General features: G+C 37.2%; 1 pseudogene; it reads right to left on the bottom strand.

The window, feature by feature from the left end:
* Positions 1-727: 727 nt before the first annotated feature.
* LOC125128690 (tigger transposable element-derived protein 1-like) overlaps positions 728-27,450 on the bottom strand; it is a 191,870-nt pseudogene continuing 165,147 nt past the window's right edge.

A 27,450-nucleotide genomic window follows, 5' to 3' on the forward strand; every position in this document is an offset into this window, starting at 1 on the left:
CCAGCACTACCTGGAAATCCCAGTGACATCAAAAAGAAAATGCTATCTTTGGATGTTTCCCTTGAAAGGAAAATTTGGTTTGTGTGTGGTTTTTACAAAACCTCATTTGGCTGATTCTCCAGTAGTGGTCAATATTGACTTTTCTGAGTAGACAGGTGATTATTTTAATTTGTTAGCACAGGGGAAGCCTTCCACCCCACCCCAAAGTTGGTTTAATTAAGGTGAGGTTTACATGCTGATGTAGTGTTTGGGAAAATAAATGGGGGCCCAATGAGGTTTCCGGACATGTGGTATGCATAGATTACTGCTGTGGATGGATGGCCCTGCTTCTGCCCTGGAAATAGGTGTCCTGATCCTGAAAAGAAAAGGAGCTTTATTACTGAAGTGATGATAGCCAAATAGGACGGAATATTATGGCTCCTCGCAGATAATGAAGGATACTAATGTCTACTGTACTTTTGATATATTTATTCCACACAATTACCCAATGAGGTGAGTCTTCTTGATTTTCCCATCATAGGAGTACCTCAGAGATATTCCAAGTTTGGGTTCAGACAATTTCAATAAAGAGAATATTGCAATAGGCAAGTCACATAAATTTTTTAGTTTTCCCGTACATACAGAAGTATATTTATACCATACTGCAATCTATTAACTGTGCAAAAGAACTATATCTAAAAAATAAATGTATATATTTTAATTAAAAATGCTTTATTGCTAAAAATTGCTAATCATCATCTGCGCCTTCAGTGAGTCATAGTCATTTTGCCTGCGGAGTGTCTTGCCTTGCTGTCTTTTTAAAAAAATTATTATTAAAGTATAGTTTACAGTGTTTCATAAAGTTCTGTTGTACAACAAAGTGATCCAATCACACAGATTTCCCTGTGCTCTATAATAGGATCCCATTGCCCATCCATTCCAAATATAATAATTTGCATCCACTCAATCCCCAAAATACCCATCCATTCCACTCCCCCCCGCCACTGGAACCCCAAGTCTGCTCTTCTTGGCCACGCTCTGTTTCTGTTGTTTGCTATTTTTAGACAGGATCATCTGTTCCATATTTTAGATTCCACAAATAAGTGGTATCATATGGTATGTCTTTTTCTTTCTGGCTTACTTCACTTAGTATGAGAGTCTCTAGATCAATCCATGTTGCTGCAAATGGTATTAGTTTGTCTTTTTCTATGGCTGAGTAGTATTCCATGGTATATATGTATCACATCTTCTTAATCCATTCATCTGTTGATGGACATTTGGGTTGTTTCCATGTCTTGGCTATTGTGAATAGTGCTTCTATGGACATAGGGGTGAATGTATCTTTTTCAATGAAACTTTTGTCTGGATATAATCCCAGAAGTGGTATTGCTGGATCATACAGTAGCTCTATATTTATTTTTCTGAGGTACCTCCATATTGTTTTCCATGGTGGTTGACCAATATACATTCCCACCAATAGTGGAGGAGGGTCCCTTTTTTTTCCACACCCTCTCCAGCCTTTGTTGTTTGTTGATTTGTTAATGATAGCCATTTTGACTGGTGTGAGGTGGTACATCATTTAATTTGCATTTCTCTAATAATTAGTGATATTGACATTTTTTTCATATGCCTGTTGACCATCCATATGTCTTCTTTGGAGAAATGTCTATTTAGGTCTTCTGCCCATTTTCAAAATTGGGTGGTTTGTTTTTTATGTTGTTGAGTTGCATGAGTTGTTTGTATATTTTAGATTTTAGATTGTCTGTTGCATCGTAGTTGCCTTGATGTTGATAGCTGCTGACTGAGAAGAGTGGTGGTTGCTGAAGTCTGGGGTAATTTCCTAATACAAAACTACAATGAAGTTTGTTGCATGAATTTATTTTTCCTTTCACAAATGATTTCTCTGTAGCCTCAATGTTCTTTGATAGCACTTTACCCACAGTAGAACTTCTTACAAAACTGGAATCACTACTCTTAGTACCTACTGCCCTTTCTCAACTGTTTATATACTACTCTAAATCCTTATTGTAATTTCAATTATTTTCATAGCATCTCCACCAGAGTAGCTTTCACCTTAAGAAACCACTTTCTCTGTGCTTCTGAGGCAATTCCTCATCTGTTAAAGTTTTCTCATGAGATTACAACAATTTGGTTGTAACTTCAAGCTCCACTTCTCATTCCAGTTATTTTGTTATTTCCACCACATCTGCAATTACTTCCTCCACTGACGTCATGAACCACTCAAAGTCATCCATGAGGGTTGGAGTCAAATTCTTCCAAACTCCAGTTCATGTTGATATTTTGATATTTTCCCATGAATCATGAATGTCCTTAATGGCATCCAGAATGGTGAAATCTTCCCAAAAGGTTTTCAATTGATTTTGCTCAGATCCATCAGAGGAATCCCTATTTAAATCAGCTATAGCCTTACAAAATGTATTTCTTAAATACTAAGACTTAATAGTTGAAATCACTCCTTTATCCATGGGCTGAAGAATAGATGTGTTAGCAGGCATGAAAACAACATTAATTTCCTTTTACAGCTCCACCAGAACTTTTGGGTGATCAGGTGAATTGTCAATGAGCAATAATATTTTGAAAGAATCTTTTTTTTTAATATTTTGAAAGCTCCATGTTGGGCTCTACACCATCCCATGCCTCATGGTGAACAGAATTGGAGGCAAGAGGCACTTGGCATAAGCACAAGATGAGGCACAGTCAGGTTTACCTGTATGAAATTGGTCAGCACCCAGGCAGAGCTGATGGTCACAGTTGTGACTAGAGCAAGAGTCAAGTGAGGCTGAGAGGATCTGAATTACACAAAAGAAGTTTCTGATATAACACTTTTAATTTTGAAAAAACAAAGAACATCATTTTATGCAGTTGACCTCTACATTTTTTCACCAGTAGTCTAAATAATGGCAAAATATATCATTCCTAACTTATCAGAAATGCTTATTGACATTTTAAAACAGAATTGGGTTCTGGTTCCAGGTATGATGACTATGACCAGTCAACTTCAATCCACATAGAAAAAACATAAAATCTGGAAAGCCAAAACCAACAAACGAAAACAAACAAAAAACTATCTGAAGGTACTAGAGAGCAAGCAGAACATACTGGCTCTGGTGGGAATTCCGCACTTGCTTGGAGAAGGAAGACTAAATTATATAAATAAGTTCCTGTCTCCTAGCTTAGGACTAGGTTGCATGAGGCAACAGCACATACAACAAAACTAGCAATCATTCAGACCTGGAGAATAAGAAAATTGAAGTTAGGAAACTGTAAATGCAGGAGAGTGGGTAAATTCTGGAAGGGAAAGAACTAGATAGGGGATCTCCAAGTGCTATCTACCCACATCTCTGACTGACTCCTGAACTACACCTGGGCAGAATAGACTCAAAGCAGTCAGCCAAAGATAAAAAAGATCTGAGAAGAGACCATAGGTGACATATAGGAAAGAGAGGTTGCAATTCAAGCTCACCCAAGAAAAATACCTGCTAAAACACATTTTCTCTTTGGAGAAAAATAAGAGAATCCAGGTTTTCCACAATATAACATTCATACTGTCTATCATAGAATTTCAAATTACCTCTCACATGAAAGACCCAGGAAAGCAAGCATATTCTCAAAAGAAAAGGACTCAAAGCAAATCAGATCCTGGAATTAAACAGGTGTTGAAATTAATAAACAATGATTTTAAAAGTAGCTACATGGTTTTTGTTTCTCAGGATTGCTTTGGCGATTCTGGGTTTTTGTGGTTCATATAAACTTTTGGATTGTTTGTTCTAGTTCTGTGAAAAATGTCATGGGTAATTTGATAGGGATTGCATTGAATCTGTAGATTGCTTTGGGTAGTATGGCCATTTTTACAATATTAATTTTTCCAATCCAGGAACATGGAATATCTTTGTATTTCTTTTCATCTTCTTTAATTTCCTTGATTAATATTTTATAGTTCTTGGCATATAAGTCCTTTACCTCCTTGGTCAGGTGTATTCCCAGGTATTTCATTTTTTGGGGTGCAACTTTTAAGGGTATTGTATTTCTGTATTCCTTTTCTAATATTTCATTGTTAGTATACGGAAATGTGACTGATTTCTGAATGTTAATCTTATATCCTGCTACCTTGCTGAATTTGTTGATCAGTTCAAGTAGTTTTTGAGTTGAATCCTTAGGGTTTTCTATGTATAGTATCATGTCATCTGCATACAATGACAGTTTTATCTGTTCCTATTTGGATGCCTTTTATTTCTTTTGTTTGCCTGATTTCTGTGGCTAGGACTTCTAATAGTATGTTGAATAGCAGTGGTGAGAATGGGCACCTTGTCTTGTTCCAGATTTCAGTGGGAAGGGTTTCAATTTTTCTCCAATGAGTATTATATTTGCTGTGCATTTGTCATAAATGGCTTCAATTATGTTAAGGAATGTTCCTCTATACCCACTTTGTTGAGAGTTTTTATCATAAATGGATGTTGGACTTTGTCAAATCCTTTTTATGCATCTATAGAGATGATCATACAGTTTTTGACCTTTATTTTGTTAATGTGGTGTATGACATTGATTGATTTGCATATGTTGAACCATCCTTGTGTACCTGGGATGAATCCCACCTGGTCGTGGTGTATGATCTTTTTGATATGCTGTTGGATTTGGTTGGCTAAAATTTTGTTGAGAATTTTTGTGTCTATATTAATCAAAGATATTGGCCAATAGTTTTCTTTTTTGGTGGTATCTTTGTCTGGTTTTGTAATTAGGGTGATGGTGGTGTCCTAGAATGTCTTTGGGAGAAAGGGGACCCTCCTGCACTGTTGGTGGGAATGGAAGCTGGTACAACCACAATGGAGAACAGTATGGAAGTACCTTAGAAACATATACATAGAACTATCATATGATCCAGAAATCCCACTCTTGGGCATCTATCCAGACAAAACTTTCCTTAAAAAAGACACATGCACCAGCATGTACATTGCAGCTCTATTCACAATAGCCAAGAGATGGAAACAACCCAAATGTCCATCGACAGATGATTGGATTAGGATGGTGTGGTATATATACACAATGGAATACTACTCAGCCTTAAAAAGAGCAAAATAATGCCATTTATAGTAACATGGATGGAACTAGAGACTCTCATACTGAGTGAAGTAAGTCCGAAAGAGAAAGACAAATACCATATATCACTCATATCTGGCATCTAATATACAGCACAAATGAAATATACAGCACAAATGAACCTTTCCACAGAAAAGAAAATCATGGACTTGGAGAATAGACTTGTGGGTGCCTGGGGGAAGAGGAGAGGAAGGGAGTGGGAGGGATTGGAGCTTGGGGTCAACGGATGCAAACTATTGCTCTTGGAATGGATTTACAATGAGATCCTGCTGTGTAGCACTGAGAACTCTGTCTAGATACTTACAATGCAGCACGACAATGGGAGAAAAAAAATATGTATACATGTATGTGTAACTGGGTCCCCATGCTACAGTGGGAAAAAAAATTTGTGTTGGGGAAAATAACAATAAAAATAAATTAATAAATAAAATAAAAGTAGCTTCATGGGAGTTCCTGTCGTGGTGTAGCAGAAACCAATCCAACTAGGAACCATGATGTTGCGGGTTCAATCCCTGGCCCTGCTCAGTGGGTTAAGGATCCGGTGTTGCCATGAGCTGTGGTGTGGGTCACCAACGAGGCTTGGATCCTGCATTGCGGTGGCTGTGGCATAGGCAGGCAGCTGTAGCTCCCTAGCCTAGGTTCTCCCTAGCCTCAGAACCTCCATATGCTGTGGATGTGGCCCTAAAAAGCAAACCAAACAAACAAAAAAGTGAGGATGAGCTACTCCCTGGGTGAAGACATTTATGATGTATATAACCAGAAAAAAATAAAATAAAATAAAAGTAGCTACATGAAGTAAAACATTTTTAACAAAGGAAAATTTCAGGAAATCCAAAATTATGTCATTCTTTTCACCATACTATTTGACATTTAATATTATAGTAACTAAATATTCAAAACTTGCATGAATGATTTTCTTTCCTTTTATGACTGCACCTGCATCATATGGAAGTTGCCACGCTAGGCATCGAATCAGAGCTACAGCGGCAGACCTATGCCACAGCCATAGCAACATGGGACCAAAACCTCAACTGCAACCTATGCCACAGCTCACAGTAACTCTGGATCCTTAACCCACTGAGTGAGTTCAGGGATCCAGCTCACATCCTCATGTACACTATACTGGGTTTTTAACCCTCTGCACCATAACAAGAGCTCCAGAATGATTATTTTTGAATAGTTAGAAAGTTTTTGTTCTTTTTTCCTTGAAATAAAATTTTCATTTTACTATTTATACAGTTTCATCTAAATATACAATAATTTGATGGTTCAAATATTTTAACTTTTGTCATAATTATCTCTCAAGAGATATTTTTGTTTTCTGTACTAAAATGAAGTTCTGGGTGTTGAAAGTCAATCGTATGATCATCTCAATAGATGCAGAAAAGGCTTTTGACAAAATTCAACACCTGGTTTTGATAAAAACTCCAGAGAGTGGGAATAGAGGGAAACTACCTCAACATAATAAAAAATTACTTATGGAAAAAGCCACAGCTAACATCATTCTCAATGGAGAAAAATTGAAAACATTTCCACTAAGATCAGGAACAAGACAAGAATGTCCACTTTCACCACTATTATTCAACATAGTTTTGGAAGTCCTAGCCACAGTAATCAGAAGAAAAAGAAATAAAAGGAATCCAAATTGGAAAAGAAGAAGTAAAACCATCACTGTTGCAAATGACATGATAACATACCTAGAAAACCTTAAAGACAGAACCAGAAAACTGTTAGAATTTGCAATGAATTTGGCGAAGTTGCATGCTACAAAATTAATACACAGAAATCAATTCCATTTCTATATACTAATAATGAAAGATCAGAAAGAGAAATAAGAGAAAGCATCCAATTTACAATCACATTAAAAAAATAAAATATCTATAATAAACCTACCTAAAGAGACAAAAGATCTGCACTCTGAAAACTGTAAAACATGGATGAAAGAAATTGAAGAGGACACAAACATATGGAAAGATATACCATGCTCTTGGATTGGAAGAATCGATATTGTCAAAATGACTATACCACCCAAGGTAAGCTACAGATTCAATGCAATCCCTATCAAATTACTAAAGTTATTCTTCACAGAACTAGAACAGAATATTTTAAAGTTTGTATGGAAACACAAGAGACCCTGAATAGCCAAAGCAATATTGAAAAAGAAAAATGGAACTGGAGGAATCAAGCTTCCTGACTTTAGACAATACTGCAAAGCTAGTCATCAAAATAATATGGTACTGTCACAAAGCCGGAAATATAGACCAATGGAACAGAATAGAAAGACCAGAAATAAACCTAAGTACCTATGGTCAACTAATCTATGACAAAGGAGGACAGAACATACAGTAGAAGAAAGATAGTCTCCTTAATAAAGGGTTCTGGGAAAACTGGAAAGCTACATATAAAAGAATGAAAGTAGAACACTATCCAACACTATATACAAAAATAAATTCAAAATGGATTAAAGACCTAAATATAAGGTCAGATACCATAAAATTCCAAGAGGAAAACATAGGCAGAACGCTCTTTGAAATAAATCACAGCAACATCTTGTTTGACCCACCTCCTAGAATAATGACAATAAAGACACAAATAAACCAATTGGACCTAGTCAAACTTAAAAGCTTTTGCACACAAAGGAAACCATTAAAAAAGTGAAAAGACAACCCACAAATTGGAGAAAATCTTTGCCAATGATGCAACAGACAAGGGCCTAATCTAAAATATACAAACAACTCATGCAACTCAACAACAAACAAACAACCCAATCAAATATGGGCAGAAGACCTAAATAAACATTTCTCCAAAGACGACATATGAATGGTTAACAGGCATGTGAAAAAATTCTCGATATCACTAATTATTAGAGAAAGGCAAATCAAAATTACAATGAGATACCACCTCACACCAATCAGAATGGCTATCATTAACAAGTCAATGAAAAACAAAGGCTGGAGAGGGTGTGGAAAAAAAGGGACCCTCCTCTGTTATCGGAGGGAATGTATATTGGTACAACCACTATGAAAAACAGTATGGAGGTACCTCAGAAAAATAAATATAGAGCTACTGTATGATCCAGCAATCCCACTGCTGGGCATAAATCCAGACAAAAGTTTCATTGAAAAAGATACATTCACCCCTATGTCCATAGGAGCACTATTCACAATAGTCAAGACAGGGATACAACCTAAAAAATTCTATTTTAAATTGAGTTATTATTCTCTATAGTATCACTATATAGCTGGTCAAAACAACATAAATATCTTACATATTTTGTTATTCAATAGAGTAAAATTTTATAGCAAATGCCTATCTTGCTAAAACAGATGAGGTTTTTTTATTTTTTCATTTTTTTATGTATTCTTGGATAAATATTACTGCTAGTGTAAGCTAATTTTCCTATTTTTAGGTATAAATACTGAGAAACTTCATATTAATAAGTGGTTGGAACTGAAAGGGGGGGGGTATATCAGTAGCAGTCAATAGTTATTACTCTCAGGAGTTCCCACAGTGGTGCAGCGGAAACAAATCCAACTAGTATCCATGAGGATGCGGGGTCCATCCCTGGCCTTACTCAGTGGGTTGGGGATCCAGCACTGCCATGAGCTGTGGTGTAGGTCACAGACGTGGATTGGACCCCACATTGCTATGGCTGTGGCATAGGTTGGCAGCTACATATCCAATTTGATCCCTATCTTGGGAACTTCCATATGCCATGAGCGCAGCCTTAAAAAGCAAAAATAAAATAAAATAAAATAAAAAATAGTTATTACTCTCTGAAAATGTTTTTTTTTTTTGTCTTTTTGCTATTTCTTTGGGCCACTCCCTGCGGCATTTGGAGGTTCCCAGGCTAGGGGTCCAATCGGAGCTGTAGCCACCAGCCTACGCCAGAGCCACAGCAACGCGGGATCCAAGCCGCGTCTGCAACCTACACCACAGCTCACGGCAACGCCGGATCGTTAACCCACTGAGCAAGGGCAGGGGACCGAACCCGCAACCTCATGGTTCCTAGTCGGATTTGTTAACCACTGCGCCACGACGGGAACTCTTGAAAATGATTCTTAATGATCAACTGTCAACTAACATCTTCAATTTTGTAGAAAGCAGAGTTGGAAATCACCTGATTTGTGAATATTTTTTTCCTTAGTTCATTAGAGGCACTTTCTTATGACATGCACAATATTTAATTTTCACGTTTTTAGTGCTCTGGAGGGTTTTATTTATTTATTTGTAACACTCTGGGGCAGTGTATTGAATTTAGGTTTAGAATAGATGAGAGATGAGTTTTTCTTTGGTTAAGTTGGATAGATATAACTGGTGGTCAATGAAAAAACTCGGCATGAGCAGCTATATTCTCACCTATATAAATTAGGAATGAGTTTAAACAGAAGTTGAAAATCTAGATTGACCATGTTGAAACTGTACACACCATATGCACTTCAGGAAACTCAGACACATACTCCAGTTTAAAAAATTACTGATTTAAGAGAATCAGGACACTGGAAACCACCCACTTGATAAGAGATTTCAAAGAGAGTTTGGGTTTAAGAATCAGTTTTTTTACTTGAAAAGGTGAGAAAGGATCTTGGTCTAATACCAGCCAATGGAGTAGTATAAAATGGGGAACCTTGGGCTGATACAGAGTTATACTATATCCAAAGTGAAACTAATAACAGTGGAATCTTGGATTTCTTGAGGAGATGGAGAGGAAAAAGTTTCTCATTTGAGCAGTGTAATGCAATGCATAACCACATAAAAATGCAAAGAAAAAAAGATGGAGAAGAACATCAGATTGGCAAAAGGAGCAGTACTAGCAGCACTTGTAGTTAAGAGTATAAAGAGATTTCTATTAGGCACTGAATTTGAGTGAGATTATTGAAGTCTGAGGAATCCTGTGGAAGTAGCTTACTTCTAGAAATATTAAAAATACCCAAAGAAAACCATCATTTCAGAGAGGTCAACTGAGGATTAAATAGAAGGTGAAATAAGCTATTTAGAACTGAAGTAGTGATGGCACAGGACTGAATTCACTAAGTGATCAACTGTGTAGTTACTTTTGACACCACTGGAATGTAGGGTTCAGTCTTATGCTATCACATCCTTTCTAAATCTTCCTCTTGTTGTATCATGCAACCAAAGAGTTGAATGGAGATTAGACCACATGAGCTCTAAACTTCCTTCTGGCTCTAACATGCTATGAAAGAATGCTATGCAAATGTTCACAGCAATATTATTCAAATAGTAAAAAAGTGGAAATAATGAATGGGACAAAAATAAAAGTGAAATAATGAATAGACAAAGTGGTATATCCATTCATTGGAATAATATTTGGCAATAAAAAGGAATGAAGTACTGATAAATGCTACAACTGAGGTGAAACTTCAATATATTATACTAAGTGAAAAAAGATCAAATGGACCACATATTGTATGATTCTATTCATATACAATGTTCATAACAAGTAAATCTACAGAGACAGAAAGTAGATTAGTGGTTGCTTCAGCTTAGAGGTTGGAGAGAAATGGGCATGACTGCTAATGGGTACCAGGTTTGTTTTTGAGATGGTGGAAAGTGATTGTGATAATTATAAAGCTTTTAGTATGGTAAAAAATTCTTAAATGTACAGTTTAAATGGTTGAATTGAACCATGTGTGAATTATATCTCAACAAAGTTTCAATTTTTTAAGAAAAGAACACTGTGTAAGAATTTTTAAGAGGAGAAAAGAGCTTGGAGTCTGGCAGAGACGTAGGACTGTTCTGTTTTGACAGAGGTTATGAAAGGAGAAAAAGGCCAGGAATAAGAGATATTACCTAGGAATGTGGAGTTACCTGGGGAGGTAGGGGCAGACAGGAAGCATCCTGAGGATGAGTGGGCATGTGGTGGTGAGGATGCTGGTAGGATGTCCTGAAGTAGGAAAGGGGGAGATCTTAAGGCTTCAAGCCTTTTCTTTTGCTAGATTTGCACCTGGGCATATCCTTCTAAATGGATTTCTTTGGCCCTCTACCCCTATATTCATATCAAAGCAGCTAAAGATATAATTTTTCTCCCAGTTCTTTTTCATTCTTGTTAAAATGCCTTCATCTTCCCTAGCTTCCTGCCTCTTTTGACATGATGTCCTCCTCTTTTTGTTTTGTGCTTACTAGGTATTTTCTCTCTGTTAAACATAGGCTGCTTCTATTTTATGTTTTATTGTTATTAAAATGTCAGGGTTTGACTTTTTTATATTTCATTTATCCTTCCCTTGGGTCTTCTGTGGGCTTAACATAAAGGTTTATTACATATAAGTGTAAAGATTCACTACAATGCTTAAAATGAAGGAAGCCAATGTGGCAAGTACTGCTAAGATGAAAAATTTTATGCCATAAAAATAAGGACAAAGAAACCTGACATTTTCAACAATTTATACAATAAAGAAATTGAAACCATCTTAAATTTTTTTTGTCTGTATTCTCATTTATTTTTTATCCGATAGAGACACAGGTTAATGTCTTATCCAGGGTTTATCCAAATTTTTACCCAACTAAAGCTAATGCTAGATTTCAAATTCATTAATTTAGTCATTCATTCGTTCATTCAACAAACATTCATTGAGCACCTACTATGACTAGGAATCTTGTTAGATGCTAGAAATAATGATGAAAGGAACAGATCACTCCTAGATGTTGACACATACAATCCAGCAGGAGAGATAGATGTTATGCTGATAATCATAGCAACTTCATAATTACATAATTAAAATTATAATGTTATAAATAATAAATATAAATACTATTATCCTATATATTAGGCCCCCTTCTTTCTTGCCTTTCTTCCTGCAGTTATTTGGTAAATAAGCCCATGAAAAATATTGGAAGGGATTTTCAAATTACTGAATATTTTAAAAGATACAAAATTTAAATCTTTCAAGTGCCTTAATTAAGAAGAGCTGTCCCTAGTTTAATGAATAGGTCACTGGTAATAAGCAACATTTAAAAAATTAAATAACTTTTAATTCAAAATATAACATATGTAGGAAAGAGTGTCAAGATCATGTGTATACAACTCAACGTTTTTTTTTTTTTCCAAACTGATCACATCTGTGTAACCAGAACCTAAGTTAAGAAACATGAATGCCTACTTTTATTCACCAAATTCAGTTTTTTAAAAGGACTAGCATTTTAGAACAATTGCTATGTGCCAAGCTCAAAGGAAAGTCTTTTATAGATCCTGTATCCTGCGAAGAACAGATTTTTTTCCCCCTCTTATGCATTAAATTACTCTCTGGGAATCTAATTGACACCTACCATTTAATTAGCAAATCCATCCTTTTCAGATAGCTTGAACAATATCCTGCAGCCTAGCATAGATAGGACGCTTGCAGTTCTGCTTTCCTGGAGATTTTCCACAAGTGCAGGAAACTTCCATGATGGCAGAGGCCTTGGAGCCCATGAACAGAAGCAGGGAAGTGGCAGTTTCTCTGGATGACGGTGTACCAGGCCCTTAAGCAACCCGGTGCCAGGGTTTCTTAATTTGCTGTTCTGTATCTGTTCCTTCCCCAAGGAGAAAAGAGTAGGCCCATGTGCCTTTCTCCACTCTGCCTCACCACAATGTCCTCCTTAAGGATAACTAAAATTGACTTGCTAATTTCTCTGAATAGCGAAGGCCACTGTAGGGGGAGCATCTCTTAGCCAACTGCAAATTATTTGAAGCTCTGAAGAAATTTTATCCAGTACTTGGGGTACCATCTCTATGAATTCTTGGGGCTTGAGGCAGGGGATTGCAGTGGGATTTTAAAGAGGCTGGAAAAAACAAACAAACAAACAAACAAAGGAATCCAAAGGACTCTGGGAGAAATGAAGACAGAAAAAGTCACCTACTGCCAAAAGGAAGTTTGACCCTCAAGGAACAACAGTAAGAAAGTTTACTGGCAGCTACTTTTTTTTTTTTTTTTTTTTGCTTTAGAGACCAATCTAGATCAGAAAGCAGGAACAGGAACCAAGGACTTAATATTGTTACTAATTATACCAGAAGTTATATGGGACAAAACATGTTAGTGAGATTATACCCACCAGGAACTGTGTTGGTGAGACCTGGACTATTTAGATGATAAGGTAGCTGGGTACTTGGTATTATGGTACATGCTAGGTCAGGAGAAATTGTATGATTTTTGGAGATTCATAAAGTACCATGGGTAGGACCTATCTTGGACACTGGTGAAAGGAAACTAAGAGATACTAAAGATTATCTCTTTCAAACAAGAGACAATAAAAATCTCCTTTTATAAAAACAATTATATGAACAAACAATAAGAAAACTACTTCTAACTTGTCCTGCACATTCCAAAGTCCCCAAGTGATTTTCAAGGCACTGAAATCCTCAGAAAAAATTGGACTTCTCATTTGGTGAGATATCAGAATTTCTGACTGGGCCTTCTACAAAACCATGCAATCTAGCTTCTCCTAGCCCTTGGTATCTTTTGAGTATGTACAGATTTTCCACCGTTGTTCTCCTTGGTGTCATGAACGGCTGTGTCAGATCTCTCCCACCTCAACCCTAATCCCAAATTCTTATTTTCTCCATTGTGGGGAGACAACATTGTCTTTCCTTTGCTGAAAATCTTGAGGTCACCATACAAGGCTTTCCTTACATTTTCTTACTTCCCTCCTCTGCCTCTCAGCACAGTTTTTCCATATGTCTTTTGTTGATTTTCTCCTATTTCAGGTGATAAATATCTGAAAGCCTTCTCTGGGACTGTGCTCCTTCTCTGGGACTGTGTTCCTCAGTAATTTAATTTCTCCCATACTTTTGTTTTAAACTTTTATTATAACATTTTCCAAACATATACAAAAATAGAAAGACCAGAATAAAGAGTCCCTCATATACCCTTCACCTGGATTCAAAAAATTATCAACATTTTGCCCACTTTACCACTTTTTTCTTTTTTTGCATTTTTTTTTCTTTTTCGGGCTGCACCTGTGCATGTGGAAGTTCCCAGGCTAGGGGTCAAATCAGAGCTGCAGGTGCTGGCCTACACCACAGCCACAGCAACACAGGATCTGAGCTGCATCTGCAACATACACAATAGTGCAGCAACACCAGATCCTTAACCCACTGAGTGAGGCTAGGGATAGGAGCCACATCCTCATTGATACTAGTCAGTTTCATAATCTGCTGAGCCACAACACTCTATTTAAAACAAAATCCATCATTGTCCCAAAATGTCTTTTTTAACAATTGGCTTAAGTTAGGATTCAAACAGGGCTTATATGTATTTGATTGCTATGTCACTTCATTTTTACCTAATCAAGAACATTTCTTTAAGGAGGATTCAAAGAAATGGAAAGATATCCAATAACCTTGGATTGGAAGAATTGTTATTACTAAAATGGCCATACTACCAAAGCAATGTACAGAATTAATGTGATCCCTATCAAATTACCCATGACATTTTTCACAAAACTAGAACAATCCAGAAATTTATATGGAATTGCCAAAGAAATTCTGAGGAAAAAAAAAAAAAACAAAGCAGGAGAGATAACTCTTCCAAACTTCCGACAATATTACAAAGCTACAGTAATCAAGATAATGTGGTACTGGTACAAAAAGAGACATGTGGACAAATGGAACAGAACAGAGCCCAGAAATAAACCCAGACAACTACAGTTAATTAATCTTCAACAAAGAAGGCAAGAATGCTTAAATAGGAAAAAAAAAGTCTCTTTAGCAAGTGGTGCTGGAAAACCTGGACAGCTACATGTAAATCATGAAACTATAACATACCCTCATGCCACACACAGAAATAAACTCAAAATGGCTTAAAGAGTTAAACATAAGACAGACACATTTTAACTTCTAGAGGAGAACATAGGCAAAACATTCTCTAATGGAAACTGCGAAGATTTTTTTTTAGGTCAGTTTCCCAAGGCAATAGAGATAAAACAAAAACAAAAACAAATGGACCTTGTCAAACTTACAAGCTTTGGCACAGCATAGAAAATCATAAAAAAAAAAAATGATTAGACAACATATGGAACAGGAGAAATTAATTGTAAACAATGCAACTGACAAGGGCTTACCTCTAAAATATACAAAAAAACTCAAACAATCAACAAAAAAAACCAAACAAATTGAAAAATGGGCAGAAGACCTAAATAGACATTTCTCCAAAGACACACATGAGAAAATGCTCAACATTGCTAATTATTAGAAAAATGCAAACTAAAATGAAGGAGTTCCCATTGTGGCTCAGTGGAAATGAACCTGACTAGTATCCATGAAGATGAGGGTTTGTTCCCTGGTCCTGCTCAGTGGGTTAATGGTCTGGAGTTCCCATGAGCTTTGGTGTAGGTTGCAGACATGGTTAGGATCCTGCATTGCTGAGGCTGTGGTGTAGGCCAGCAACTGTAGCTCCAATTCAACCCCTGGCCTGGGAACTTATATGTGCCTCAGGTGCAGCCCTAAAAAGACCAAACAAACAAACGTATATATGTATATATGTATATACACCCCCCCCATATGTTCATAGCAGCATTATTCACAATAGCCAAGACATGGAAGCAAACTAAATGTCCATCTATTAACAGATAAATGGATTAAGGAGATGTGGTACCTATATATAATGGAATATTACTCAGCCATAAAAAAGAATGAAGTAATGCCATTTGCAGCAACATGGATGCAACTAGTGATTCTCATACTAAGTGAAGTTAGAAAGAAAAACACAATTACATGATATCACTTATACATGTAATCTAATATATTAGGAGTTCCCATTGTAACTCAGCTGGTTAAGAACCCAAATAGCATCCATGAAGATGTGAGTTTGATTCCCGGCCTCACTCAGTGGGTTAAGGATCCAGCATTGTTGTGGCTGTGGTGTAAGCTGGGTTTTTTTTTTTGGTAAGACCAAAAAAAAAAAAAAGGAGCATTTCCTTAGCTCCCTTCTATTTTCTGCCATGTTATTGGAAATTAGACCTAATGTTAATTAGTTTCAAGTCTCCCCTACCCTCTTAAATCTTTTATGACCTCTGTCATGCACAAATAGGTCATGACTATTCATTATAAAGGGTTTGCTTTCCTCCAGGCTCAGTTTGCCTCTGTCCCATCATCGCTCCACATTTAGAGAAAATAGTCTACATCAGTTTTCTCTAACTTTTCACATACGTTTCCTTTTCTACTTTATATGGCCTCTGCCCCTATCACGTACAGAAATAATTCTTTCAGAGATCACTAAATATTCTTTAATGCAAAGCCCAATGACTTCATATTAGTATTATAATTAAGATCATCACCCTCACCAGTTGCCACCTCCCATTTGGAGCCTTTTAACAATCTATAGAATGTTTTTTCTTACTGCTTTTCTTTTTTAGTCCTCCTCCTTTCTTGACTTTTAACTTTGCCTTATTTATTACTATTTCTTTCTTTTTCTGTAATGCCAAGGGCAACTTTTCCATTTTCCTTTGCTTGTTACATTTTCTCCTCCCACAAACATCCATGATTGTTTTACAAAGTATTGTCTTTTCCCATTATTGGTTTTAGGAACCTCGGGGCTTCTTTGCTCACCTTCATGTCACAGCTCTTTCATATCTATCTGTAGCTCTGACCAACTCCAGTGAGCTCCAAGCCTATGTCTCCTTTTACCTAATGAATAATTTTATCTGTAAATGATTAACCATCACCTGTTTTTATTTGTCATGTTATTTTTCTGCTCAAATGAGTAACTTTTTCTTATATCCCATTTTTATAATGATATCCTTTTAAGTACTTCTGCTCGGAAGTCATTTTTCACTTTTTTCCTTTTTTTTTTGCTGTCATTTCTAAGCAATTAACAGCCTGGCCCAGCCTGATCTGTAATATCTACCCCAATCATTTCTTCTTTTACATCTTTTCAGTGTCCATTTTCTCCATTTAGTCTTCTCCGTATGGTTCAGATATTGTTAATATCATGTCATGCCCATTCTATTTAAAATTGAGCTACCACTACATTTCCTATCTCTTTCCCTTCTTAAATTTTCTCCACAGAATGTCATAAATCCATTATACCACATATAATGGTATATATATATATATATATATATATATACAATATATTTTTTATTGTCTGTCTCCCTTGACTAGACTAGAAGATAGGATTTTTGTTTCTGAAAGATAGTAGGTTCTCCACAAATATTTATCAATAAGACAATATAGAGCCTGAGCCATATATCAGATTCAATTTAAAAGCTCTTTATTATGTGAACTTATAATGCTAATTTGATTTTCTAAACTAAATCGTTAATTCCTTGAAGATAGGACCCATATCTCTTACTTTTTTGGTAGTCCATCTGACCTCTTCCCTCATCCCCCCTTGAACACACACATCTTCATGATTTTCAGTGGTTGACTTGGCAGATATGACATAGGTAGTCTTCCCAGGTCTAGAGAATGTATAGAGGGAACTTGGAGTGAAAGCAGGAGCCACAAGAAGGAAAGAAGGAGAATGATATGTCTTATCAGAAGAAATAAACTGGAGAAGGGCCTTGAAGCCTAGTGTGTGTGTTGGGAGAATACAGAATCTACAGAATGGCAGTTGTATTTTTAAAATGGACTTTCCATCTGAATAGGCCCACAGATTTTTTTAAATTATTTTTTAAATTTTCCCAATACATTTTTTTTCTACTGTACAGCATGGTGACCCAGTTATACATACATGTATACATTCTTTTTTTTTTCATATTATCGTGCTTCATCATAAGTGACTAAACATAGTTTCCAGTGCCACACAGAAGGACCTCATTGCTAATCCATTCCAAAGGCAATAGTCTGCATCTGTTAACCCCAAGCTCCCAATTCATCCCACAGATCTTGCTATTTTCTAGTTTATTAGTCTCATATAATTAACATTACTCAAATTACAAACTAAGACTGGGCTGTGCCAGTAAAGTTTTTTGCAAATTAATCTAAAAAAACAGAGTAATTAAGAGCCTCTGTTGCTTGCTATCTTATATCATTTTCACTCTAAAAGACTTTTAACATATATCATGATTTTGCTGATGATAAATTCCTTCAGCTCTTTTATATCCAAATAAGCTTTACGTCATCGTTATTTAAGAGCTATTTTTGCTGCATATAGGATTCTGGGCTGACAGATTTTTTTTTTAATTAAAACATATGCATATTTACTGAAGTATGGTTGACTTACAGTGTTGTGTTGGTTTCAGGTATACAGCAAAATGATTCATATATATGTGAATTATATATATATATAATTTTTCAGATTCTTTGCTCTTATAGATTATTACAAAATATTGAGTATTGTTCCCTTGCTAAACAGTAGGTCCTTGTTGTCTATCTATTTTATATACAGTGGTGTTTATATGTTAATCGTAAACTCCTAATTTATCCTTCCCTTCCTCTTTTGGTAATTATGTTTTTTTTCCTATGTCTGTAGGTCTATTTCTGTTTTGTATATAAGTTTATTTTCATCATTTTTTCTATATTCCACATATAAGCAATATCATCTGATATTTATCTTTGTTTGGCTTACTTCACTTAGTGTGATAATCTCTAGGTCCACCCATGTTGCTGGAAACATTATTTCGTTTCTTTTTATGGTTGAGTAGTATTCCATTGTATATATGTACCCTATCTTCTTTATCCATTCCATCTGTCGATGGACATTTATGTTTCTTTCATGTCTTGGCTGTCATAAATAGTGCTGTAGTGAATACTGGGTGTATGTATCTTTTTAATTTGTGATTTTCTTCAGATATATGTCCAGGAGTGGGATTGAAGGATCATATGGTAGCTCTATTTTTAGTTTTTTAAGGAACCTCCATACTGTTCTCCATAGTGGCTGCACCAATTTAATTCCCACTGAGAGTATAAGAGTTCCTTTTTCTTCACACCCTCTCCAGCATTTATTATTTGTAGACTTTTTGATGATGGCTATTCTGTGTGGTATGAGGTGATATACTATTATAATTTTGATTTCCATTTCTCATTAGCAATGTTGAGACAGTTTATTTCAGTACTTTAAAGATATTGCTCCATTGTCACATTTCTTTCATTGTTTCCATTATAAAATCTTCTGTCATGCTTATCTTCTTTTTCTCTATCTGAACTAAGTCTCTTCTCTGACTCCTTTTAAGATTGATTGGTTATTTTGGTTGTTACAGGATGGTAGGCTAAATCCTGTTTCTCTGACTCAGAATAAAAATTCCCTGTACTGCGTATTGAGGAATACTAGTATCCTATTATACAGTCATGGCTTTTCAGCAATGATAAATTTCCATGATTGTCCAAGTATAGAATTATTAGGCTAAAGTTAAAGAGGTTTTCTGACTATAGGACTGCTCAAATATTTAAAATTTTAACATGTATTTAGAAATTCTAAAAGGAAGAATAAAGTATTAACATTTCTCAAACTTATTTGATCAAAGATCTGCCCAACTCCCCTGCCACTCTTTTTTTTTTTTAATATCTTTTAGCAATTGACGTGAACCACATTTAGGTTCACTGTGCTAAAGCAACTTTTTTTAGACTTTTATTTTTTGAGATTATGTTTTAGAATTAAGGATTTTTTCCCTAGAGATCAAGTATAATGACATTTATATTGATTTTGATTTAGTAATATGACATTTAGTTAAGAATATTTATTTAATAAATAATAAGTATTCTTACTTTTATTGTCCACTGTGATATGTGCAATACAAAGAAAAATAAATTTTTATTTCTGTCTTTAAGGATATCTTGGAGTCAACTTCTATACAGAAATAACAAGAATACCAGGAAAAAAAATATTAAGTGTCACAAAAGTAGGACATATATCTTTGTGGGAAACATGCTTGAATCTCTTTGTGTACAAGGTCTTTTTTTATGATGGAGAATGCAGAAGACTTTGTGGCTTTGAGGTAATTTTATGTTAGGTTACTTAGAAATGAAGTCTCTTGTGGGTATATGAGGAGGATGATTCTAGGATTGATAGAAAACAATGATCAAATGCCACATAGCAGGAAATACATGTCATGTTAAAAGACACACAGAATAGGACAGTTTGGACTGGATCCTAGGGTGTATTATGAAAATAAATCAAGCTTGCTTGCAAGGAAGTTTACTATTAAGTCATGGATGATTTTGGATGCATAGCCAAATGAATTTTACCATTTATTTATTAAGTAATGGGGCATCTTTGATAGCTTATGGGCAAGAGAGTGGAAAGGTTAAATAATTGCTTTGGAATTCTTAAAAGTAGTGAGAGTGGATGCGAGGGGCCAAGTATGGAAGCTAATTAGGAGGCAATTGTTTAAGAGGTCAACAGCTAGGAAAAACAACTAGGTCAACTAAGAACTTGAACAAATGTAGTGACATGGGAAAGAAGTGGGGATTGAACATATTTTCAAGTGATATTTCTTGGATAGTACTCACAGTGTATGGAAACAGAATAAAAGGGTGAAAGAATTTTAATTTTCAAATCTTCCTAATAATAGCTAATATTTGTTGCTTACCATGCAATAGCTTGAGTCCTGTTCATACATCAGCCCACATTCTCTACATCTCTCCTTGGTTATCTAATAGTTTTCTCAAAGTTAACACGTATAAAACTCAGCTCATGATATGCCTTCCTAAATCTGTGTCTCTGTGTCTTTTCCAACTCAGATAATGGGAGATTCTTCTAGTTCTCAGACCAAGATTCCTTGACCCTTCTTTTTTTGCTCATACCTCACTTCTAATTTGTCAGCAAATCTAATGTTATTTTCAAAATATATTCAGAATTCCACTATTTCTCATCACTGCCACTGTCATCATGTCTCTCTAGGACTATTTCAGCCACTCTCTAATTAATCTCCCTCCTTCTGTCCCCGCTTCCCTTAAGTCTATTCTCAACATAACAGTCAGAGTGATCTACTTAAAGCATAAATTGATTACGTTTAATCTGGTCTCAGAAACTGTCCAAATAAGGACCTTAGAGCGTCCTATATGCTCTCTTTGATTCACTCCATGCCCACTCCATTAGGACCTTAGAGTGTCCTATAGGCTCTCTTTGATTTACTCCATGCCCACTCCATTATTGCACAGATATTATTTTCTCTTCTCTCTTTCCCACTCCATTCTAGCCACGTTGGGATCCTTGTTCCTCTAATTTGCCCTCTCAGGGCTTTCACACTTGTGGTTTCTTCTGCCTGGAACTCATTTCCTCCAGTATCTACACAGTTCATATACTTACCTTTTGGAGTCTTTGCTAAAAGTCACATTACAAGTGAGGCCACCACACTTCCCTATCCTTCTTGCCTTCACATTTTCTTTCCCCACATTAAACTGCTCTGCTTCTCCACCCTCACACCCTTCAGTGAACTTGGGGTCCCCAGTCTGAACATTCCATACAAAGAGGAAGGAGGTGGGCCTGAGAAGAAGGTGGAGAGACTCTAAACACTTCCCTCTGCACTTACGGAGCCACAAATACAGAAGTTACCCACACCTAGACTTCACACTTTAACTTTAGCATGCTTGCTTCCTTACATTAGCATCTGGGAGAGAGTAAAATGGGAGGATGTTGAAAATTTTCTATACAGAAGGATATTTGGAGGAGGAATTTGAATCACAGGCTCTTCAAAATGTGACCTTCAAAAGTTCTTTGAACTCTAAATACCCTTCACACCTTACTTAGAAACCATTTCTACATTCACACTTCTGATAAGACATATTTACTCTGTGCCTTTTCAGCTTTTGCTCAGCCCTGTGAAAAGCAGCAGTGAAAATCTCTTAAGTGTCAGACCAAAGAAAATTGGACATGGCCTCACAGCCTTTGGGAGCAATGCTGCTGAAAACAGTCAAATGTTGTGACATACTGCCTGCAAATAAACACACACAGGGTCTCTTTCCTTGTCACTGCTGTACTACTTGCAGCTGAGGCTCAGAGGAAATAATAGACTGTCCATCTCAGGGCCAGCCCTAGAAGAGGCTGATGAATTCTCCTTGGCCAGGACTGCTTTGCTGTACACAGTTGTCTCTGGTCTGGTGCCTACCAAATGAGTCTACACAGAAGAATCTCTTTGGTGTCTTGTTGAGCATATTGATTTCTTGATGTTCTGAACCTCAATTTTTGGAAGTAGTGGCTCCAGAAATCTGTATTTGTTCCAAACTCCCCAGATGGTTTTCTACAGCCCCCTGATGACTGCTCAATGGAACAACGTATGGGATTTACTGCTCTTCTCTCATGGTACTTATGTGTACTTTTGACAGCTGGTTTGGTGTTAAATATATTCTAAACACGGATAATATTGTCCTTCATGAATTGGATGTGGTGCCTTCTCCTAGTTTCTGTAAACCTGTCTCATATAGAAGCTCAATCCCTCAGACACACAGTGTATACTTACCCAGAGCATACCCACAGATGTTAGCTGTCTCCCTGACATAAGCCCTAGACACGGGTCTTCTGTTTCCAAGCAAATAAAGGTGTATAGGAGCAGAAGGCATTCTAAACATGGCTGGATATGGAGCAAGACAATGACTTATGTTAGGATTTAACAAGGGAGAGTGCAAAATGTAGTGGTTTTTTTTTTTTCCTTTTTATGGTCACACCTGTGGCATATGGAAGTCCCTAGGCTAGGAGTTGAATCAGAGCTGCAGCTGCATGTATATGCCACAGCCACAGCAATACCAGATCCTTAATGCACCGAGTGGGGCCAGAAACCAAATGCACATATTCACAGGGACTTTGTTGGGTGGGAAATCCCACAAAATGTAGTTTTAAAGATTACTTGGATAAGTGGCCAGGGGAGACGGTGACACTCTTTAGACCCATACTCCAATAATAACAGATGGTTATCCACTGCCTCCTCAGAGGTTGGGGCAAGTTTGAATAGGTGCAGGTCTTGGGGGGAGGAATTTGCCATGTGGTATCTAAAGGTTTGTGGCTTGGGTCACCACTGATAAGGGAATGAATGAGTCCTTTCTCTGCCTCCCTCTCCCCATGTGGCTTTTGTCATCTATTCTGAATAGAGATTGAACAAATATGGCCTGCCAGGTGACATACCCCAGCGGGGAGTCAGACAATACAAATTTTAGGTATGATCTCGCTGCCCACTCTCCTTGGTGTTATCTTCTTTAGTCTTTCCAGGAAAGATTAATCACCTTCTTTAACACATGATACCATTGTTGTATGGTCTTCTACAGAGTGACTCTTATTTATTTTTTCTTTTTTGGTTGTCCCCAAGGCACATGGAAGTTCCAGGGCAGGGATCAAATCTGAGCCACAGCTGCAGCAATGCCAGGTCCTTAACCCACTGCACTGGGCCAGGTATCAAATCAGCATCAACACAGAGACAAGCTTGATCATTAACCCATTGCACCACAGTGGGAACTCTTAGACTGACTCTTATTAGAGTGGATTGAGTATGATCCACTTCTCCTACAAATTGTGAACTTCTTGAGGACAGAACTTGTGTTTCACGTACTGATTTGTTAATTCATTTGGTGTGTTATTTATTGGGTTTCTACCACAGTCAAACACTATATTTTGTGGCCTTTGGATGTGAAATAGTAAAACCATAGAGCAGGGAAGGGCCAAAGGGGTAACAACAACAGTAAACATTAGCTAACACTTATTAGACCTATTTCCTCTTTAAAACACTTTAAGTTCACAGCAAGTTTAATTCATTTGATCTTCACTGTAATCCTAGGAGGTAGTTAGTATTATTATATTATTTTACAGATGAGCAAGTGAGGCACAGAGAGGTTAAGAGAGCAGTCAGAGTCCCAGAAAGTGAAAGGAAGCTGTCATTTCTGCCTGGCCATTAACTGGAGGTTAGCTTTCATTAGAGTTGAAGGAAGAGAAGTATTTTTAGAAATCAATTAATGAGAACATCTAAACTAGGAAATTTCAGTAATTATGGAAGCAGAGACCAAGAATTTTCCTTAATTTTCTATAAATTGTAATATGATACTAAAAAGTCCAACCATCTTCAATTGCTAATTTCATAAAGTCCTTAGTTAAAACACCCTTCAGATAGAGTTATAAAGAGCTTTATGAATCTGTTGAGCTCTGCTTGAGAATTATAGTCAAAGTTTTATCCAAAGTGAGCAAAGCAAAAAGCAGACCCACTTAGAATATGCAGCTTTTAAAGAAGGGTTATTACCATCTAGATTTGTCCTGTATTATACTCAGAGCTAGAGCTGGGAAGGGTGAGAGGGGGAACACAGAAGAGATATCCTGTGAGGGATGGGAATTTTGTCTTGTTTTTTTCACTGTTGTACCATTTTTTTCTGAAACAGTGCTTGGCACATGCTGTGTGGTTTAACAAAGATTTGTTGAATGAATGCTTACGTGACGGGAGAGTATAGATAAAGCATAGTGGAAACATGCAATAATAGGTGCTCAGTAATCCTATGTGAGGTTGAATGGAAAAGGCACTTTACTTAAGAGGCCTCATGAAGACAGGAAACATGTAAAAATAAAAACAAAAACCCTGAATAAACTATTACATTTAGAATGGATAAGCAATGGGATTCTACTGTACAGTACATGGAATTTTATCCAGTCTCTTAGGATAGAACAGATGGAAGATAATATGAGAAAAATAATGTGTATATGTGTGTGTGTGTGTGTGTGTGTATGGGTCACTTTGCTGTACAGTAGAAATTGGCCCAACATTGTAAATCAACTATACTTTAATAAAATTTTTTTAAGTCCACTCTATGTCCCCCCCACAAGACCCACAAACAAACAAACAAACAAAAATCCTAAACAAATTAATTGAGAGGTAGGGAAAGCCAAGCGTGCTTGACTTCATGGGTACTGGCCTGTGCTATCCTATGTTATACAATTTCTAATAAGAAATTAGAACTAGGGGGGACTTCAGAGATCATATTCTCCATTATGCTACTCAATGTAGAAATCCTCCCCAGAGTGGTTTTATTGCCTATTGGAACATCTCCAGCGGTGGGGAACTCACTCAGAGTGTGATCCATTTTAAACTATTTAAACTGTTAGCAAAGTGTTTTATACAGAACTGAAAATTGCTTCCCTATAGCTTTTACCTATTTGTCCAATTTCTCTCCTCCCCCCACACACTGGGAACTGTCTAAAGTGAGACTGAACTCCCTCCATATGGCCATTCTCAAGCATTTGAAAACAAACATCATATTCCATTTAATAGTCTCTTTCCCCAAATTGAGTCATTATATGCTAAATCAGACTTCAACAGTCTCTCACATCACATGGTTCCTAGGCCATTTCTCTTCCTAGGCTTTTTCATTTGGCATCCAGTTAGTTAACATGGTTTCAACAACCTAGTACTCAGGACAGGTAGTATGTTCCCAAAAAGTTCGAATTTATAGGTATGATCCCTGTTCATATTTTTGAGCCTTCTGAAAGCCAGTGCTGAGCTACAGGCTGAGCATTCAAAGGTGGCAAGGTCTGCCCTCAACAAATACCTGGAGAAAAGACAGACTTCATGATGAAACTTTGGTCCAAGACTCTGTTTATCTAGTACATATTGCCATGGCAGGAACAAAGTGTTTTTCTCAAAATTCTGGCTTGGATAAAGGAGAATTTATCTCTTATTAGCCTTTTTTTTTCTTTCAATGCCATATTAATTTCAGGTTTACAACACAGGGATTCAGTTATGCATACATATATCTATTTCTCTATATCTGTATAAGTCTCCGATTCTTTTTCTGATTCTTTTCCCTTATAGGTTATTACAAAATCTTAAATGCAGTTCCCTGTGCTATTTGGTAGGTTCTTATATTGTTGGCCTTTTTTTTTTTTAAGGGCTGTACCTATGGCATATGGAAGTTCCCAGTTCCCAGGTTAGGGGTTGAATCAGAGCTGCACCTGCTGGCCTATGCCACAGCCACAGCTACATGAGATCTGAGATGCATCTGAGGTCTACACCACAGCTCATAGCAACACCGGATTCTTAACCCACTGAGCAAGGCCAGAGATTGAACCCACATCCTCATGGATACTAGTTGGGTTTGCAACACCTGAGCCACAATGGGACCTCTTTATTGGCCTTTCTTAATTGAGGTGAGCTGGAATGAATGAGTGAGACTATTCAGAGTGGATGAGGGGAGGGGTGGTCCATGGTGATGTTTGGGGTTTAGCAATCATCAGCAGGGTAGAAGAAGCAGTGTGTGAGGGGATGTGGCTGAGTTCCAGAGCCAGGGAATCCCTGGATGATGGGAGAGAGTAGCAAAGCTTTGGGTTGTTTCTGAAACTTATTGACAGTGCTGAGGTTGGGAGTCCTTTACAAGGGGAAAAACAATTCCAGTTGTATGGGCCACTGGCTATAGCCCGTGGTGTCACCTGTGGGTGTCCTCTTGCAAAAAGGAGGCATGCAAACAGTGGAGAGTAGGTGCCAGGTGTTAAGCATTGGGAGGTAAGTAGGAGAAGGGCAGGGTTTCACTGCCTTTCCCCTTTCGTCAATATCTACCTTAAATGCGCAAACAAGCCAAGAGTTCATGCCAGGTGAAAACCAACCCAATCAGGAAATGCTTTCAGAAAAGCCTTCCCTCCTTCTCAAACTCCAGGTGGGGCTTACTTGCAAAACGTCTTGGGAAACCTCAGGAGGGCAAAGTTTGCCCTTTTCCGGGGTTCCTTTTATGAGATCCAAGGTTGCTGCCCTGATTTTTTTTTTTTTTCACGAATATTCTGTAGCTGGCAACACATTGCCCAGACTCAGAGGTCTCTCTCAGCTTAGAGGCATGCACAATGAGAACTCAAAAAATAAAATGGGGTGACAGAAACAAGATGCAAACATAAAAAATAAAAAGTAGATGAAAGGAAGCCGACTGTGCTGAATGGAAGTCATTTGATTAATACAGAACACAAAGGAGTCATGAGTTTCAATGACTGAGGTTGGCCCTATGCCCGGAGAAGAGCAGGCCAGGGGGTGGAGGACACAAATAGAGGAAGGCAGTGGGGAAAAAGGCTGAATTGGGACTCTGACAGATATTTCCTCATTCTCAGTGTGTGTCACACTTGAATGCAAAGGCCCATGAGACAGGGCTTGTGTGGGACTCTAAGCAAGCCTGTATCTGCAGGGACAGATATGGTGTTGGGCATTGTTGGGTTGTGATGCTGCAGAAATAGCAGGAGACTCTGGCTCCTCAGGTATTTGACAGATGGTGCAGGGATTACACAAATCTCCTCAGAAGTAGGTCCCATATATCATGAAGGGCCTCGGCAAAATATCAGTGACAAATGTCAGTGACTGCCTCCACTATTCATCCTCCAAAATGATTTCTGTGGGAGAAGTCAGATGAAAGGCCAAAGTTGGCTGCAGACTCCATTGGTAAAGGACATACTCAGAGCAGAGTCCTACCTAAGGACCTTAGCCTATATAAACCTCTGTCTCCGAATCTGAGTGGATCATTCTTTGTCTTTTTCACCC

The sequence above is a fragment of the Phacochoerus africanus genome, chromosome 6 (assembly GCF_016906955.1).
Source record: "Phacochoerus africanus isolate WHEZ1 chromosome 6, ROS_Pafr_v1, whole genome shotgun sequence".
Lineage (NCBI taxonomy): Eukaryota > Metazoa > Chordata > Mammalia > Artiodactyla > Suidae > Phacochoerus > Phacochoerus africanus.